The sequence below is a fragment of the Vipera berus genome, assembly GCF_964194415.1.
Source record: "Vipera berus genome assembly, chromosome: 6".
Taxonomy (NCBI): Eukaryota; Metazoa; Chordata; class Lepidosauria; order Squamata; family Viperidae; genus Vipera; species Vipera berus.
In genome coordinates this window covers 1960565-1978309 of record NC_138208.1, presented here as the reverse complement: position 1 = coordinate 1978309, position 17745 = coordinate 1960565, and the positions used below count along the sequence as shown (strand labels likewise).

The 17745-nt window shown below is 46.1% G+C and overlaps 1 protein-coding gene across 5 annotated transcripts in view; it reads right to left on the bottom strand.

The window, feature by feature from the left end:
* The window catches only part of LOC308670091 (uncharacterized protein), a 60969-nt gene that overhangs the window by 33257 nt on the left and 9967 nt on the right, over positions 1 to 17745 (bottom strand). The window contains exon 1 of one of the 5 annotated variants that reach the window (XM_081331297.1): positions 8647 to 9014. The exons of the other annotated variants lie outside the window; for them this stretch is intronic. The gene's annotated coding sequence lies outside the window, so the exon portion shown is untranslated. Of the gene's footprint in view, positions 1 to 8646; positions 9015 to 17745 lie in introns of those variants that run through there. 5 annotated transcript variants of the gene reach the window in all.

The following is a 17745-nucleotide window of genomic DNA, read 5'->3' as shown; positions in this document are numbered from 1 at the left end:
CAAGCAGGAGGATCTAGAACATTCCAGACAACTGACTGTCCAGCCTCTTCTTAAAAACCTCCAGGGACGCAGCACGCACAACTTCCGAAAGCGAGCCGTTCTGCTGGTTAATTGCTCTTGCAGTCAGGAAATTTATTTTTCACTCTAGGTTGCTTCTCTCCTTGATTAGTTTGCCTCCATTGCTTCTTGTCCTGCCTTCCGAATAGGTTGACACACACACACACACACCCCTTTGTTTTTCGTGGCAGCCACTTAAATATTGGAACACTGCTATCATGTCACCATGGTCCTTCATTCAATTAGACATAGCAATAGCAATAGCATTTAGACTTATGTGCCGCTTCACAGTGCTTCACAGCCCTCTCTAAGTGGTTTACAGAGTCAGCCTATTGCCCCCAACAATCTGGGTCCTCATTTTACCGACCTCAGAAAGATGGAAGGCTGAGTCAACCTTGAGCCGGTCAGGATCAAACTGCGGGCAGTGGGCAGAGTGAGCCTGCAATACTGTATTCTAACTGCTGTGCCACCACAGAGGGAGGGAGGGAGGGAGGGAGGGAGGGAGGGAAGGAAGGAAGGAAGGAAGGAAGGAAGGAAGGAAGGAAGGAAGGAAGGAAGGAAGGAAGGAAGGAAGGGCAATAGCTCGTAGACTTACAGTATATACCACTTCACAGTGCTTCACCGCCCTCTCTAAGCAGTTTACAGAGACAACTATTGTCCCCCAACAATCTGGGTCCTCATTTTACCGACCCTCGGAAGGATGGAAGGATGAATCAACCTTGAGCCGGTCAGGATCGAACTCCTGGCAGCCGGCAGAACTAGTCTGCAATGCTGCATTCTAACCCCCGCACCACCACGGCTTTTCCATCTCAGATCCCGCAACCGTTCTTCCTATGTTTTAGCCTCCAGCCCACTCATCATCTTCGTTGCTCTTCTCTCCGCTCTTTCTAGGCTCTCGACCTCTTTAAGAACACCCTTAAATCCAACCTTCCCATAGTTGCAGGCATCTGTGGGCAGCCTGATTATAAACAACTCTTGCAAACAATGAATTCTGACTTGAGCAAAGCGTTGTTCCTTCCTACAGCCGACATGGCAGGGGGAAAGAGGAAGCAAAGAGAAGGGGAGCTAGTGTGTGCCAGGGAGAGAGAGAGAGAGAGAGAGGAAAGAGGAAGTGTCACCCATTGCCCACCACTGCGGCACAATATTTGAAAGAGCTCTCTCGTGCCATCACGATCACCAGTCGGATGCCCAGAGGTTTTTAAGGTTCCAGACCTGTGGGTGTGATAGAGCAAAAGGAATCTGTCCAATGCTGCTTCTGCTAGAATGACAGTATTATTTATTTTTTGGGCCCCTGACTATATTTTGTAATAAGTATGCAATGTTACTGACATGCAGATGGCACTTGAGAACGGAAAATATTTCCCAGTAAGTAATTCTGCCGCAACACCCCTTGCCTCTTAAATCTTACCATGCTCACTTACCGTTCTAGACTACAAGCAGGAATGGAGGAGGAGGAGGAGGAGGAGGAGGAGGAGGAGGAGGAGGAGGAAGAGGAGGAGGAGGAGGAGGAGGAGGAGAAAGGACTGTGGAGTCCTCAGTGCTCTCTGAGCTTGGTGGTTTTTCTTGCAGACGTTTCATGAGCCAAACTAGGTAACATCATCAGTGTTAGAAGGGAGTAGGGTTTTTGGAATGGAGGAGGAGGAGGAGGGAGAGGGAGAGGGGGAGGAGGAGAAGGAGGAGGAGAAAGGACTGTGGGGTCCTTGGTGCTCTCTGAGCTTGGTGGTTTTCTTGTAGACATTTCATGACCCAAACTAGGTAAAATCATCAGCTCTAGAGAGCATCAAGGACTCCACATGGGACTTGATTAAACAGCAGAAATATAGTGATTATTGCTCTGAATTGTGCTGGTTACTATGTGGCCCTAGTGCACACAGTGTAGACCAGACATGTCAAACACAAGGCTGGATCCGGCCCGTGAAGTGGTTTCATGCGGCCCGCGAAGCCAACCTGGAAACAATGAGGGAACGGTCCCCGCTGCCTTGGCCCCGGCCCAGAGACCCTCCTCCCACCAGAGACCCTCAGATCTGTCCCACTCCTGCCCAGGCCCCCATAGGCACCCTTGATGTGAACGATGTAGAGCTGGCCATGCCCACCCAGCAGGCCATATGCACTCTGGCCACGCCCACCCAGTAGGCCACGCCCACCCTGGCCACACCCACCCGGCCCCTTGAGGGCAACCGCAATGCTGATGCGGCCCTCAATGAAATTGAGTTTGACACCCCTGGTGTAGACAAACAACAATAGCGTAGCAGAGTGGAAGACCAAGAGATCCAGAGTAGATTCTACCTACCTTCCTATTCTAAGCAGATTTTATAGAATATAAAATAACAGAGTTGGAAGGGACCTTGGAGGTCTTCTAGTCCAAGCTTGAGCAGGAGACCTTATACCATTTCAGTCAAATGGCTATCTAGTCTCTTCTTAAAAGCCTCCAGTGATGGAGCACCCACAACCTCTGAAGGCAAGCTGTTCCATTGGTTGATTGTTTCCACCAGTAGGAAATTCCTCCTTAGTCCTAGGTTGCTCCTCTCCTTGGATAGTTTCCATTGGTTCTTTCTTGTCCTGCCTTCAGGCGCTTTGGAGAATAGCTTGACCCCCTCGTCTTTGTAGGAGCCCCTCAAATATTGGAAGACTGCTATCATGTTCCCCCTAGTCCTTCTCTTTATTAAGACTAAAGGTAAAGGTAACGGTTCCCCCCGCACATGCGTGCTAGTCGTTTCTGACTCTGGGGGCCGGTGCTCATCTCCGTTTCAAAGCCGAAGAGCCGGCGCTTGTCCGAGGACGTCTCCGTGGTCATGTGGCCGGCATGACTAGATGCCAAAGGCGCATGGAACGCTGTTACCTTCCCACCGTAGTGGTCCCTATTTTTCTACTTGCATTTTTAAATGCTTTCGAACTGCTAGGTTGGCAGAAGCTGGGACGAGTAACAAGCGCTCACTCTGCTACGCGGCACTCGGGATTCGACCCGCCAAACTGCCGACCTTCTGATCGACAAGCTCAGCGTCCTAACCCACTGACCCACCGCGTCCCTTTATTAAGACTAGGCATAGCCAATTTCATCATCATTGTTCAGCAAACTCCTGTTCCCTTGCATCACAATTTAAAAAATACTATATGACGTAACATTTAAAATATAAAATACAAAAATTAAAATATGTACAAATTAAACAGATCTTGCCCAGAAACTTGATCAGCCAACAATAGCCGAGGAATAAGGATCTCTCTCTTGGAAGAAATACCTGATGGGTAATACAGGTAGTTCTCGACTTACACAACTGAGCTTATCGCAATTGAGCTGTTGCAAGCAAGATTTCCGTTGCTTAAGATAATTAGCCGAATGTGTTTTGCCCCATTTTATGACCCTCCTCGCCATAGTTCTTAAGTGAATCGCTGCAGTTGTTAAGTTAATAACACGGCTGTTAAGTGAATCTGGGTTCCCCAAGGAAGCAAGGTTGCAAAAGGAGATCACTTGATCCCAGGACATTGCAACTGTCATAAATACGAGTCTGAATTTTGATCACGTGAGCATGGGGATTGCTGCAACAGTTATAAGTCTGAGAACTTATATTTTATGACCCTCCTCGCCATAGTTCTTAAATGAATCGCTGCAGTTGTTAAGTTAATAACACGGCTGTTAAGGGAATCTAGCTTCCCCAAGGAAGCCAGGTCGCAAAAGGAGATCACTTGATCCCAGGACATTGCAACTGTCATAAATACGAGTCTGAATTTTGATCACGTGAGCATGGGGATTGCTGCAACAGTTATAAGTCTGAGAACTTATATTTTATGACCCTCCTCGCCATAGTTCTTAAGTGAATCGCTGCAGTTGTTAAGTTAATAACACGGCTGTTAAGCGAATCTGGGTTCCCCAAGGAAGCCAGGTTGCAAAAGGAGATCACTTGATCCCAGGACATTGCAACTGTCATAAATACGAGTCTGAATTTTGATCACGTGAGCATGGGGATTGCTGCAACAGTTATAAGTCTGAGAACTTATATTTTATGACCCTCCTCGCCATAGTTCTTAAGTGAATCGCTGCAGTTGTTAAGTTAATAACACGGCTGTTAAGGGAATCTAGCTTCCCCAAGGAAGCCAGGTCGCAAAAGGAGATCACTTGATCCCAGGACATTGCAACTGTCATAAATACGAGTCTGAATTTTGATCACGTGAGCATGGGGATTGCTGCAACAGTTATAAGTCACTCATTTTCACTGCCGCCGCAACTTCAAACCATCCCTAAGTGAGCATAAGTGGAGGACTGTCTACAATGCATATTCTAAGGCAGAGAAAATCTTAACCAGTAAGAATGTCTTGAACATTGTGGAGGAAAAAAACAAATGTAAACAAGAACTGTAAACAGGATCTACGATGAGGCAACCCAAACGACTAGATAGAAAAGAAACATCATATTGATGTGATTATTATTTGTAGAAATTATTAGGAAAAAAAATTATACTCAATTATTATCTACCCAAACAACAAGAACTGTATTAACTTAAGGTTGGCAAAAGAGAACATGATGGGAAAAAGAGGAAATCAAGTAAAGCTCTTATGTGGATTATAGATCATAGAAGCCAACTGTTAGTGAACATTTTCTAAATGTAAACACACCGTTTACCAAATATTAAGGTGACGATGTTACAAAATCAATAAAATATATTATAAAGCAGGGGTCTCCAACCTTCGCAACTTTAAGCGTTGTGGACTTCAACTCCCAGAATTCCTCAGCCAGCAAAGCTGGCTGAGGAATTCTGGGAGTTGAAGTCCACAACGCTTAAAGTTGCCCAGGTTGAGGATCCCTGTTGTAAAGGCATAACTCACACACACTAAAGGCAAGAATCAAGAAAGCAAGTGGCCAAGCTGGGTGATTTTGCAACATGCAGGGTTATTAGGACTTACAAGATAATGAGTTGGGTTCAAAAAAAAACTGGTTCAGAAAGTCAGCCCCCACCGTCTATTCTATTCCCCAAAGTTGGAACATGAATAATACTTCCCCCCCCACACACACACTTCTTTAGGAGAAAGACAGCAGCTTTTCACAGACTTTCACTAAATAGAAGTCTCAGGCGAACAATCCAGTGACATTGCTCTCTCACCAAGGTGGCTTGAGGAATGAGGGCCTCCAGAGGATATCCATACTTCATGGGTGAAAGAGGAATCCTTTCTGCCTGTAACTCTATAGGCGCAACCTTAAAACTTTGGTGGTGGAGGCCACTGAGCTGCACACAAGTCAGATGTGCCAAGGGGTCCTCCATAGTACCATTGTGGTGTCAACAGGCTCAAGTTGGCTGAAGGGTAAACACGGATGCTCTAATGCAGGGGTCTTCAAACTTGGCCCTTTTATGACTTGTGGACTTCAATTCCCAGAATTCCTCAGCCAGCTTGCCTGGCTGAGGAATTCTGGGAGTTGAAGTCCACAAGTCATAAAAGGGCCAAGTTTGAAGACCCCTGCTCTAATGAGTGGGAAACAAGTCAGGCAACCAAAGACCTTTCTATCCAGAGCTTTTCTGGCATCTGGTGGCTGGTCAGATACCTCCTAGAAGAGGAGCAAGGATGGTCTGTTCCACAGATGGTCCCTGTGACAAGAAGCTATGGTTCTGGAGGTCAACAAGGTTACTAGCTCCTGAAAAGTGGACCTCCTGGAATTTGCCCAATGCCTTCATGAAACGGTCTACGCTGGTGGCCATCACCACATCTGGTGGTCAATGAATGCCTACTTCCTGAAGGTCACATCTACAAGACCAGCTCTTACACCGTCCTCACCGTCCCAGTCCATCTCCCAACAAACTGGTATCTGTTTCTGCTGACCTCAACATGCCGAGAACAAGCTGCGTGAGGAAGCACCCCAGATGCTGCTAAAGCAGTTCTTCCTTTTCCTGATCCTGAACCTCTTTGTAGGACACGTCAGCAGGTCATTCCAGATCCAAAGGCCATGACAGTGGAGGGGAAAAAAATCCCTAGCTGCACATTTTCTATACTGCGTACATTATTTTATGCATTAATTCCTGGCTGAGTGCCAGGCAAACCAACGGCCTCCATTTAGTGGAGCTCTTTAAAAGGGGATCTGAGGAAAGATGGGAGAAATGTGGTCTGCTGAAGCCAAAATACAGAAACGTCAGCAGAAAAAGAGCCGGGTCTCCTGCGTATGAGGGAAAAGTTAAGGAGCAAAGAGAGTTGAGGAAAACAGTGGTTAAAACATTTGTTTCCTGTCAAATTTCCTGGGCAGGCTTTGTCATTTTCCTCCTTTCCTTACAAGGCCTGCTACTTTTACTGCAGGCCTTCTGCTTTCCTGAAAAGCCAGGAGCATCTCCGCGGGGTGCCCCCAACATCGAGATGGCCACGGTGGACACACGATCAAAGGGAAGGTGGATGGATGACAAGATAGATAGATAGATAGATAGATAGATAGATAGATAGATAGATAGATAGATAGATGGAGTGGGTGGGTGGGTAGATGGATGGATGGATGGCGAGATAGGATAGATAGATAGATAGATAGATAGATAGATAGATAGATAGATAGATAGATAGATAGATAGATAGATAGATAGATAGATAGATAGATAGATAGATAGATGGATGATAGGGGATGGATGGATAGATGGATGGATGGATTAGAGGGAAGGAGGAATGGATAGATGGGATGGATGGATGACAAGATAGATAGATAGATAGATAGATAGATAGATAGATAGATAGATAGATAGATAGATAGATAGATAGATAGATGGATGCATGGATGGATATACCAAAGACAGTGCCTTCCTTCCTTCCCTCCCCCCCTCCTTCATCTTCCTTCCTTCCTTCCTTCCTTCCCTCCCTCTGGTTACTGGGGGAGGCTGGGAAAAGATGCAGATGCTTTAAAGAGCTACATACATTGAATGCTTGTTAAAGAAGTCACATCTTCAGGCTTGTACCGATGTATACCAAAGACAGCCTGCCTTCCTTCCTTCCTTCCTTCCTTCCTTCCTTCCTTCCTTCCTTCCTTCCTTCCTTCCTTCCTTCCTTCCTTCCCTCCCTCCCTCCCTCCCTCCCTCCCTCCCTGCTGAGGCTGCAATAGCTCTTCAAGGTGGAACACAGGCACCATTAATGCACTTCCAGTTGGCCAGACAATATGGATAGATATACGCCAGGCCTATCCTGTCATTTCATCACATCCCCCTGAAGGGTTTAAAGGACTCCCATTTGGGGCTGTGCTGAGTTCTGGGGAACCACTTAGGGTCTGGGGCCACAGTGCCTTTGACAACTGTGATCAGAGAAGAAGGACATGTTGAGACCTATAATCAGAAACCTTGCTGTCAAGAGAATTCCTGTGGTCGGGGCCGCAGAGACATGGACCACGATGGAAGTGCAGACTCCGCCCCAGAGCACATCCAGACCCACCTCCTGGAAAAAGGGGGGCTTTTAAACAACTAAACTTTGCCTCTCCTGGAGCTCAAGAGGGATATGTGTTCCCTCAATGGCTGTGGAAAGGCTCAAGGAGACAGACACAAGGGGACCTCCAGGCTGAGGTCTTATGAAAGCAGGCAGCCTTCTTGCCTAACTGGCAGCTCAAATGGGTTCATGCTTTGTAGCCGTGGGTGAGTGGGTGGGTGCGTTCGCTCACACGCCCACACACACACACACACACACACACACACACACACTGATGGAGTCTTGGGCAATGCCTGTAGATATTGTCAGATGTAGGCTTGCTGGAATACAAGTACAAGTCCAAAACGGAAGAGGGCCTACAGGGTTTTCAGGACCTTACCCTGCCCATTCACACAGGGCCAAGATTCGATTCTGACCTCTACAAAGAGGGTCCTTGGGCAACCAGTCACTTGCAGCTTAAATGATCTCTCAGGGGTCGCAGAATTAGTGAACTCCCTGGTACATCAACACAATTATCAGTTGAGGGTAAATACACCAGGTTTGGCTGGAGTCTCCTCAGTTTAGCCCTAACAATGTGGCTGTCTTGCCCATATCTAGGAGCTGCCTCAGGGAAGAGGGGGTCAGCCTATTTCCCAAAGTGCTTAAAGGCAGGACAAGAAGCAACGGATGGAAACTCATCAAGGAGAGAAGCAACCTAGAGCTAAGGAGAAACTTCCTGACAGTGAGGACAATTATTCAGTGGAACCACCTGCCTCCAGAAATTGGGGGTGCTCCAACACTGGAAGGTTTTAAGGAGAGTGGACAAGGATTTGTCTGAAATGGTATAGGGTTTCCTGCCTGAGCAGGGGGTTGGACTAGAAGACCACCAAGGTCCCTTCCCACTCTGTTCTTCTGTTAGCCATTGTTTAGTGGTGTAGACACCGTCTTCTCATGTGTGACCTGCTTTGCTGGACCAGCCAAAGAGCCTTCGAGACAGGTCCTTGTGTCTGCACCAACAACCAAATAGGAAAACCATGAGGATCCCAGACTTCCTTTGTTATTGTTACCCATCCTTGGTGGGATTACCCAGTTCGTGCTGCCCGACGGAGGAAGCTTCACCAGAAGGACAGCGACCTTCCATGGCTAACCCAGGGAGCAAGTTAAACTCCTGCCTAAATGCAAGTTTACTGACCAAGCAAAGTCTCCATCTGAGAAATATAATATAAAAGGGCACGTTACCTTTCTCGGCTTTCTCAGATAGCGTTGCATTTTCTCCTTGCTTCCTTTGTATCCCATTTGTTCTGATCCAGGAACACGCATATGCCACGCACACAAAGAGGAGGGCTACCTCCCCACCTCCCCACTCCGCCTCTGCGGGCAGCCCCTAAGCGCAGGTCGGATGGCCAAGCCTGCCTCCTCGGTGGGACCTTCTTCCATCCCCTTTCTCGCTTGGGGAAAGAGCAGAAGGCCGCAGGGGCGACCGAGCTGGTTCTGGCTGGCGAGACATTAGGAAAAGCTGTTCTGAGGGGAGACGGCAGCAAACCTGCGTTTCAACAGCCAGCAGGATGTCCCAAAGCCATTGTTGTTGTTGGTCCTCCTCCCCCTGCTTCCTGGACCACAACAGGAGGACTGTGCAGTCAAAGGAATCCAACTCTGTTTGCTGAAATCCACTTCTTCACTGTGCCTGAACGGAAGTCAGCGCATTGAGCAATTTCTGAAGATTTAGTCTAAACACACACACACACACACCCCGCACCAATGACTAAGTGAAGCTAAAAGCAAATGTCCTGTTTAATTAGAGTTTGTTCCCTATATGGGTGCACGCACACACACACATACAGACACACAAGCCTCGTCAGGAAGTTTCATCATACTTGGGTCTAACATTAGAAGCTGCAGAAAGCAGAGGAGGAGTTGAAGAGACAAGAGTTTTCTAGACAGCTATTCTGACTATCTGAAGGTCTTTTGGGGGAGGTATCCCCACCAATATTAGAAACGGACACTATCCTGGTTAGCCAACAGATCGAGCGCCCTTTTCAAACGCCAGGTAATCCTGGGCTTATGACCAGTGGTGGGATTCAAATAGGGGAACAACCAGTTTCTCTGCGTGGATGCCGCTTCCAGAAGTCCGTTCTGGACCTGGGCAACAAAAAAATTAGCTACCGGTTCTGCCGAAGCGGTGCGAACTGGCTGAATCCCACCAGTGCTTAACACCCCAACCGATCCCAGAATGTCTGTCGCTAAGCGAGCCGTTTGTCGAGTGGGTCTCGCTTCATTTGACCACCTTCCTTGCCGCAGCCGTTAAGTCAATCACTGCAGCTGGTTAAATTAGCAACGTGCCACGTTACGTGAACGTGGCTTCTCCCATTGACTTTGCTGGTCAGAAAGTCACAAAATGGGGGATCTTGGGGGCACGGCAACCGTCGTAAATGTGAGTCAGTTGCCAAACATCTGAATTTCGATCACCTGACCGTTAAGTGTGGGGAAAAAACAAAGAGGGATCAACTTTAAGAAAAGGGGAACTTTGTCCAAGGCTGTAACAATTTTCTGGAACTTGAATATTCTGCCTCTGATTCTGGCAGCCTTACTGGGTACGCCAGACCGAACATGCTAACCACCCCACCCCACCCCGGAAAAAAAAGCTAATTCTTTCTTGCCTGCCAAAACACAAGATGCCCATACACCAACTGTTTTTCCCCCCAACCCCTCCATATTTGGTGGCTCCTTAAGTGCCTATTCAATAAACAACTGAACAACCATCTCCATCAATATGTAGCAATATAGAAAGAAGACAGGGTGAGGCCGAGACTGCGATCTCCAACAGGAGAACAACAACAGCAATACAATAGCCGGAATGTTTTTTGTATGTGTGTGTGTTTAATATTAAATATTTGCATGACCTATGGTTTGCACCAGTGACCATTTGTAAAGGTATGTGTGTCTCTTGCAAGCATGCTGATTTATCTGAGTAAGAATAGAGGCATACTTTGGAGATACCGTGGGGTTCAGCTCCAGACCACCGCAGCAAAATGAATTTTGCAATAAAGTGAATCACGCACATTTTTCGGTTTCCCAATGCAAATGAAAATTACGTTTGCACTATATTACAGTTATTAAGTGTGCAATAGCACTAGGTCTAAAAAGGCAATGTACGCACCTCAATTAAGAAGTACTTTTTTGTTAAAAGAAATGCTAGTCGTCATCTGAAAAAGAAATATGTAGATAGATAGATCATTAAAGAGAGAGGCAACCTGGACCTAAGGAGAAATTTCCTGACAGCGAGAAGAACTAATCAGTGAGAACGACTTTCCTCCAGAAGTTGTGGATGCTTTAACACTGGAGGTGTTTAAGAAGAGATTGGACAGCCATTTGTTCAGAATTGTATAGCATCTTCTGTCATGGGCAGGGGGTTGGACTAGAAGACCTCCAAGGTCCCTTCCAACTTATTCTATGTTCTATGTTCAGTACAGCCAAGTAGAAAAATCCTTGCTTTGGGGGAATCAGGACAATTGAAGCTCAGGGCTGAGATGTAGACACACCCCATTTGCCTTCAAGCTGTCCTCAGATGCAATGCATAAAAGATTAGGGGTCTTCAAACTGGGCCCTTTTGTGACTTGTGGACTTCAATTCCCAGAATTCCTCAGCCAGGCTGAGGTTTAACTCATCCCAAGGGGCAGCATCCTTACGCTGCCCCGCTGGATGAGTTAAATTTTTTATTCATTGCATCTGAGGACAGCTTCTTACAGCCTATCAGCTGATTAATTCCCTACTCCACTGGCATTTTTTTTTTCTAGCCCCTGCCTGTGTAAACACGTTGGCCAGTTCTCAGAAACAAATGCACTAGATCTTTTAATGGAAAATGAAGGAAAGATGGCCTGAAGCTTTCCCTGGCATTGAGTTAATCAGGTCATGAAAGTCCCTGCTTGTTTAGCAAGCTGGTTTGGGATTCTAGGCTGGAGGAATATTTGTTTGGTCAGGGGAAAAATAGCTGGTTGCATTATTTGTCCTTAAGGCCCATGGGTCTTTCTAAACAGTGTTGTCAAAAACTATTGTGTGAACTTCTCTTTTTCTACCTGGGCAAGAAACAATTTGCACAAAAAGGAAAACTATGTTGTGTGTGAGGATCAACACACACACACACACACACACACACACACACACAGAGAGAGAGAGAGAGGGAGAGAGAGAGAGAGAGAGAGAGAGAGAGGGAGAGAGAGTGTTTGCTTTAATTGAATTGGATTTGGAAACGGAACTGGTTAAAGACTGCATGATAAAGTGGGCACAAAATATTCAGGAACCAATTTCGTTGGACACCTGGGAGATAATTTGGGTTAGAAATGTTAAATTTACTCAGGCTCAAAATTTAAGAGAAAATTTTTTATAAAATGTTTTATAGATGGCATCTGGATCCCAAGAAGTTGTCTAACATGTATCCTAATTTACAGTCTAAATGTTGGAGGTGTGGTAGTTTAGAAGCTACCTATTTTCACATGTGGTGGACTTGTAGAAATATAAAAGCTTTTTGGATTAAAATTTGGTGGAACATTCAAAAGATTTTTAAGAGAAAGATAAAGTTTTCTCCGCAATTGTTTTTATTGGGTATTGTTGTAGATTGTGATGTTAAAGAAACTAACTTGATGTTGAACATGATAACGGCAGCACGGTTACTGGTGGGACAATATTGGAAGAAGGATAGTTTGCCCACTGTAGAAGAATGGGTGTTTAAAGTTTCGAATCTTGCAGAAATGTCTAAGATTTCTGCTTATTTGAAAGATCATTCACAGGAAAGATATATTTCAGTTTGGAGGAGATGGATAAATTATATTCAGAACAAATATGGGACTAAAAAGTTCCATTTAGCTTATGAGTAGATTTTAGTGGGATATTGTTATTGGTACGTTGTTTGTAGTTATGTTAAAGGGGAGTTAAAGCACATTATGAATTTGGTTAATTGTATATTATGCATAAATTTTTATTTAGAATATGATTATTGTAACTATAATCCTGTATTTAGCTCTGGGAAGTGGGGGGGGGGAAGTGGATGGGTTTGGGGTGGGAGGGATTTGGGGATATATTGTAAAATTTTGTTTTTGTAAAACTCTTTAATAAAAAAAAAATGAAAGTCCCTGCTTGTTTAGCAAGCTGGTTTGGGATTCTAGGCTGGAGGAATATTTGTTTGGTCAGGGGAAAAATAGCTGGTTGCATTATTTGTCCTTAAGGCCCATGGGTCTTTCTAAACAGTGTTGTCAAAAACTATTGTGTGAACTTCTCTTTTTCTACCTGGGCAAGAAACAATTTGCACAAAAAGGAAAACTATGTTGTGTGTGAGGATCAACACACACACACACACACACACACACACACACAGAGAGAGAGAGAGAGAGAGAGAGAGAGAGAGAGAGAGAGAGAGAGAGAGAGAGAGAGAGTTTGTAAATTATAAAAGTGTGAACCTATTTGTAGGTGTCTGATAGATTGTGCATTCCACTTTTTACATTTTTCAGTCCTGGCAAGCATCAGCCACAGATAGGTTAGATGGGGTAGGAGACCACCAAGGCAGGGTGTATGTAGTCCCTTGTGGTAAAAAAAAAAAAAAAAGCTCTCCTTGCTTCTTCTTTTTTTTTTTTTTGAGTGCCCAGTTGTGACTGCCCACTTGTCTTTTCAAACCACACCTGCCACCCAGAAACGCAACCTGGCACAAAAAAGTCAAAGAAACACAATGGTTATGTCAGGTCCCCAAATCCTTATTGTCTGCCTTTCCTACAGATCCTTTGGTGCTTTGCTTTGGGGCCTGCCATTTATTTGTTGGGAGGGGGGAATCTTTGCTTTCAATGGGGATAACGTTTGCTTTCTGCTTTTTTTCTTCCACCTCCCTCCACCTGAGAAAGGAACAGTTACAGAGAAATGAAAGCTGGAGAAGACCTTGAGATGAATAGGGGACTGGAGGCTAAAACCTATGCACATATCTCACAGCAGTGTGCAGTTTGCATCAGGTCATTCTTTGGCCCAAAAGAGAGTGCCCTGGTTTTGATGAGTGTTTAGTTTGCATGAATGCAAACTGCAGATTGCATTGATTCCTTTTCCTGCAGCCTCAAGAGCTGAATGGCAGGAAGCTTTGTCTCCCGCCCTTTTTGTTGTTATAAATAAAATAACAGGGGAGGGAGGGAGCATAGGAGTGAGTGTGAGGGTGCTGTGGTGCTGCTGTGAAATCTGCCCGGGTATAAGGAAAGACTCTTTAAAAAGCCAATGCAGTCCTTGGCTGCCTCAACGGGGATGGCATACAGACGATGTGAAGGAGGAATACTGCTTGAACGTTGGGCGCTATCCAACAAAATGAAATTCAGTGGTGAGAAAAGTCAGGTTCCACATTTAGGCAAGGAAAACCAAAGGCACAGATGCCTTATAGGTGGTACCTTGCTCAATAGTAACAACTGTGAGAGGGATCTCTCCAATCCCTTAAACAGGAGCCAGCCGTGTGCTGCAGCTGCCCAAAAAGCCAACACAGTGCCAGGCTGCACGAACAGAGGGATAGAATCAAGATCACGTGAAGGGTTAATACCACTTTACAAGGCCTTGGTAAGGCCACACTTGGAATACGGCATCCAGTTTTGGTCACCACAGTGTCAAAAAGATGTTGAGACTCTAGAAAGAGTGCATAGAAGAGCAACAAAGATGATCAGGGGGCTGGAGGCTAAAACATATAAGGAAGGGTTGCTGGAATTGGATACGTCTAGTTTAATGAAGAGAAGGACGAGGGGGGACATGATAGCAGTCTTCCAGTATCTCAGGGGCTGCCCCAAAGAAGAGGCAGTCAAGCTATTCTCCAAAGCGCCTGAAGGCAGGACAAGAAGCGACAGATGGAAACTAATCAAGGAGAGAAGCAACCTAGAACTAAGGAGAAACTTCCTGACAGTTAGAACAATTAACCAGTGGAACAACCTGCCTCCAGAAGCTGTGAATGCTCCAACACTGGAAGTTTTTAAAAAAGAGATGGGACAACCATTTGTCTGAAATGATGTAGAGTCTCCTGCCTGAGCAGGGGATTGGACTAGATGACCTCCAAGGTCCCTTCCAACTCTGTCATTCTGTTTATACTGCACCGGTGAGGCTATCCTTGGAACACTATCTTCAGCTCTGATCACCGCAATAGAAGAAAGATGCAGAGTCCCTAGAAAGAGTGCAGAGAAGAGCATCAGAGGTCCGGAGGCTAAATCGCAGAATGAGTGGCTAAGGGGACGAGGTACGTTTAGCCTAACGAAGAGAAGCACTGAGGGCGACATGATCGCAGTCTTCCAGGACTTGAGGGTCTGTCAAGAAGAGGGAATGGACCAATTCTCCAAAGCACCTGACGGCAGGACAAGAAGCAACGGGTGGAAGTTAGTCAAGGGAAAATCCAAAGTGGAAATAAGGAGGAATTTCCTCACGGTGAGAACAATCAATCAATGGGAAGCTTGCCTGCTGGAGTTGGGGGTGCTTCATTGCTGGAGGCTTTTAAGAAAAGATTAGATAGGATCCAGTCTGGGTCAGTCTCAGAGACCTGAGCTTATAGATTTGTGCTGAAGCCCATCCTCAAGGAACTTTCCTCCCACCAGAGTCTGCGTTTGGGGCTGTTCTATGCGTCGTATTTATGCGGTGCCTGGTTGTACGTGTGGCTTTTTAGTTGTTGATCGGGGTGCTGATGCCTTCATTTGTGAAAGATCGGACGGTCAAACGGTTGTATGCGAAGGATGATCTGTAAGAGTTCTCCTCAAAAATTGCAACGGTGGAATTAATAAGTGTCGTTCAAGAGAACAGCAGAGAATAAAAATCCAAGTAAATTCAGCCCAGCTTGCATTGGGTTGGTGAACTCCAGACTGAACAAATCAGCCACTGGCATTTTGGTCAGTTCCTTTACGTACATAAAATCCGTGGTTTTTAATACTAAAGCACTGACCGATCGCAAAATTAGTATATATTAATCCATTGACTAATTACACGACTACAGCTTTTTCCAGAGGTGGGGCGGAAAACATGTCACTGCAGCCCTCTGGTGGCAGCATTGAGTTATTGCAGGCTTTGAAGCTCAATTTAAGACATATTACAGAGAATCTCAGGAAAATAAAATTCATCTAATTTTATTTTCTTCCCCAAAATATCTCACAAAAGCTCGTTGGGAAATGCATTTCAGCCGTGCAGGCCCCAGCTCTTGTTCCCCCCCCCCCGATGTAGTGATAAAACTGCCAACGAAATATTCCTTCCTCAACCCTCTTTTTCTGCCTTTTGAGTCAGCGTTGAAACCTGGCAACTGCCTGGACTAGTCCATGCAGAAATCTTGCCAAGGATTTGGAAGTGATTTTGCTCTTATTTCCTTCTTCCTGGGGCAGAGACCAAATGACTGGCCCAAGGTCAGCAAGTTGGCTTTGCGCCTAAGGCGGGAGTAGAATTCAGAGTCTCCTGCTTTCTAGCCTTGGGGGCCTTAGGCCTGACATCAAACTATCATTAAGTCGAGCAAATAGAATGATCGAGTTGTAGGAACGCCTAGTAGGGGAAAAAAATCAGGGAAACCTCAAAGGTTACGGCAGAGGAAGTATTTCTCTGGGCTACTCCCTACTCGTCCTAAAATAAATAAGAGGTAGTTCTTGCCTTATATCCATTTATTTCTTCATTCGTTCTTTGCTTGCCTTCAGAAGTTGCAGGCGCTCCATCACTGGAGGCTTTCAAGAAAAGATTGGACAGCCACCTGTCTGAAATTGTTGCAGGGGTAAGCAACCTTGGCTCTTTTATGACTCGTGGACTTCAACTCCCAGAATTCCCGAGCCAGCCGTGCTGAGGGGAAAGGGAGAAGTTTCCAAGCTGAGCCATGCTGGCTCAGGAATTCTGGGAGTTGAAGTCCACGAGTCATAAAATAGCCAAGCTTGCCTACCCCTGGCCTAGGCCTAGGCCGCTTTATGGTTTGTGGACTTCAACTCCCAGAATTCCTGAGCCAGCCACGCTGAGGGGAAAGGGAGAGGTTTCCAAGCTGAGCCATGCTGGCTGAGGAATTCTGGGAGTTGAAGTCCACGAGTCATAAAAGAGCCGAGGTTCCCTGCCCCAGTATAGAGACTCCTGCTTGAGAAGGGGGTTGGACTAGAAGACCTCCAAGGTCCCTTCCAGCTCTATTCTGGTTGATTGATTGATTTGTTATGGTATTCACACATGCAGCATCCCCATGGTCACGTGATCAAAATTTGGGTGCTTGGAAACTGGCATGCACTCATGACAGTTGCACCGTCCTTGGGTCACGTGATCGCCATTTGTAACTTTCCCAGCCGGCTTCCGGCAAGCCGAAATCAATGGGGGAAGCCAGATTCATCTGACAACCGCACAGTTCACTTTAACAACCGCAGCGATTCACTTAACGACTGCGGCAAAAAAAGGTCGTAAAACGGAGCAAAGCCCACTTAGCCACTGCCTCGCTTAGCTGTGGGAATTTGTAAGCCAAGCGCACCCCTGCTATAACATTTTTAAAATCTGAATTGCATGAGGTCGTCTGCTCTTTCCCATGAAGCAACAGTTCTCAAATGTTGTCGTTTCGTTTCGTTTCGTTTATAGACAACAGCCAATGTTATCGGCGTGCCAATTTGTGCAACGCCCACTTCAAAAGACGCTGGGAGGCTGACAATGTCCAATCAAAGGCACAAGCGGATACAACAAAGCCAAACCTGCAGAATTTGGAACACTGATGCCTTTCAGGGGGGGGATGGAAACTCATTGGGAGAAAATGTCTCTTCTTAAATGCTGAGCTTAAAAGGGCTTTGCAGATTAACCAACCAACAACTTGAATCCAGACTGGAAAACTCTGGGCAGTCAATGCCACAAACACACGGTGCCTGTAGTGCTAGTCAACCTGCTCCTTGTTAAGTGGCCAGGGTGCTATATTTTATCTAGGGTACTGTCAGAAGCAGCTCCTCACCCCATCGGACATACCTGACTAAACATAAGTTGACAAGGGAATGAAACATCGTGGTTAGGGGTTCCTGGCCCAAGAAGGCCCAGAACTGGCACACCAGGCCAAGTTGGGTCCAATAATAGCCCTTGTTTCTGGCCGTGGCCTCCGCTTGCTCTTCAGGCAGGAGGACTCTTGGGTCCCAGATCTGCTGACACAGGAGTGGGTCACCCTGTTTAAAATGAACCCATCGGGGTTTCCATTTAAGCCGCCTTTCACCCTATCCCAAGGGTCTGCAACCTTGGCCCTTTTATGACCTGTGGACTTCAACTCCCAGAATTCTTCAGTCAGGCACACCGGCTGAGGAATTTGGGGAGTTGAAGTCCACAAAGTCATCAAGGGGCCAAGTTTGAAGACCCCTGCTTTTGGACTTCAGC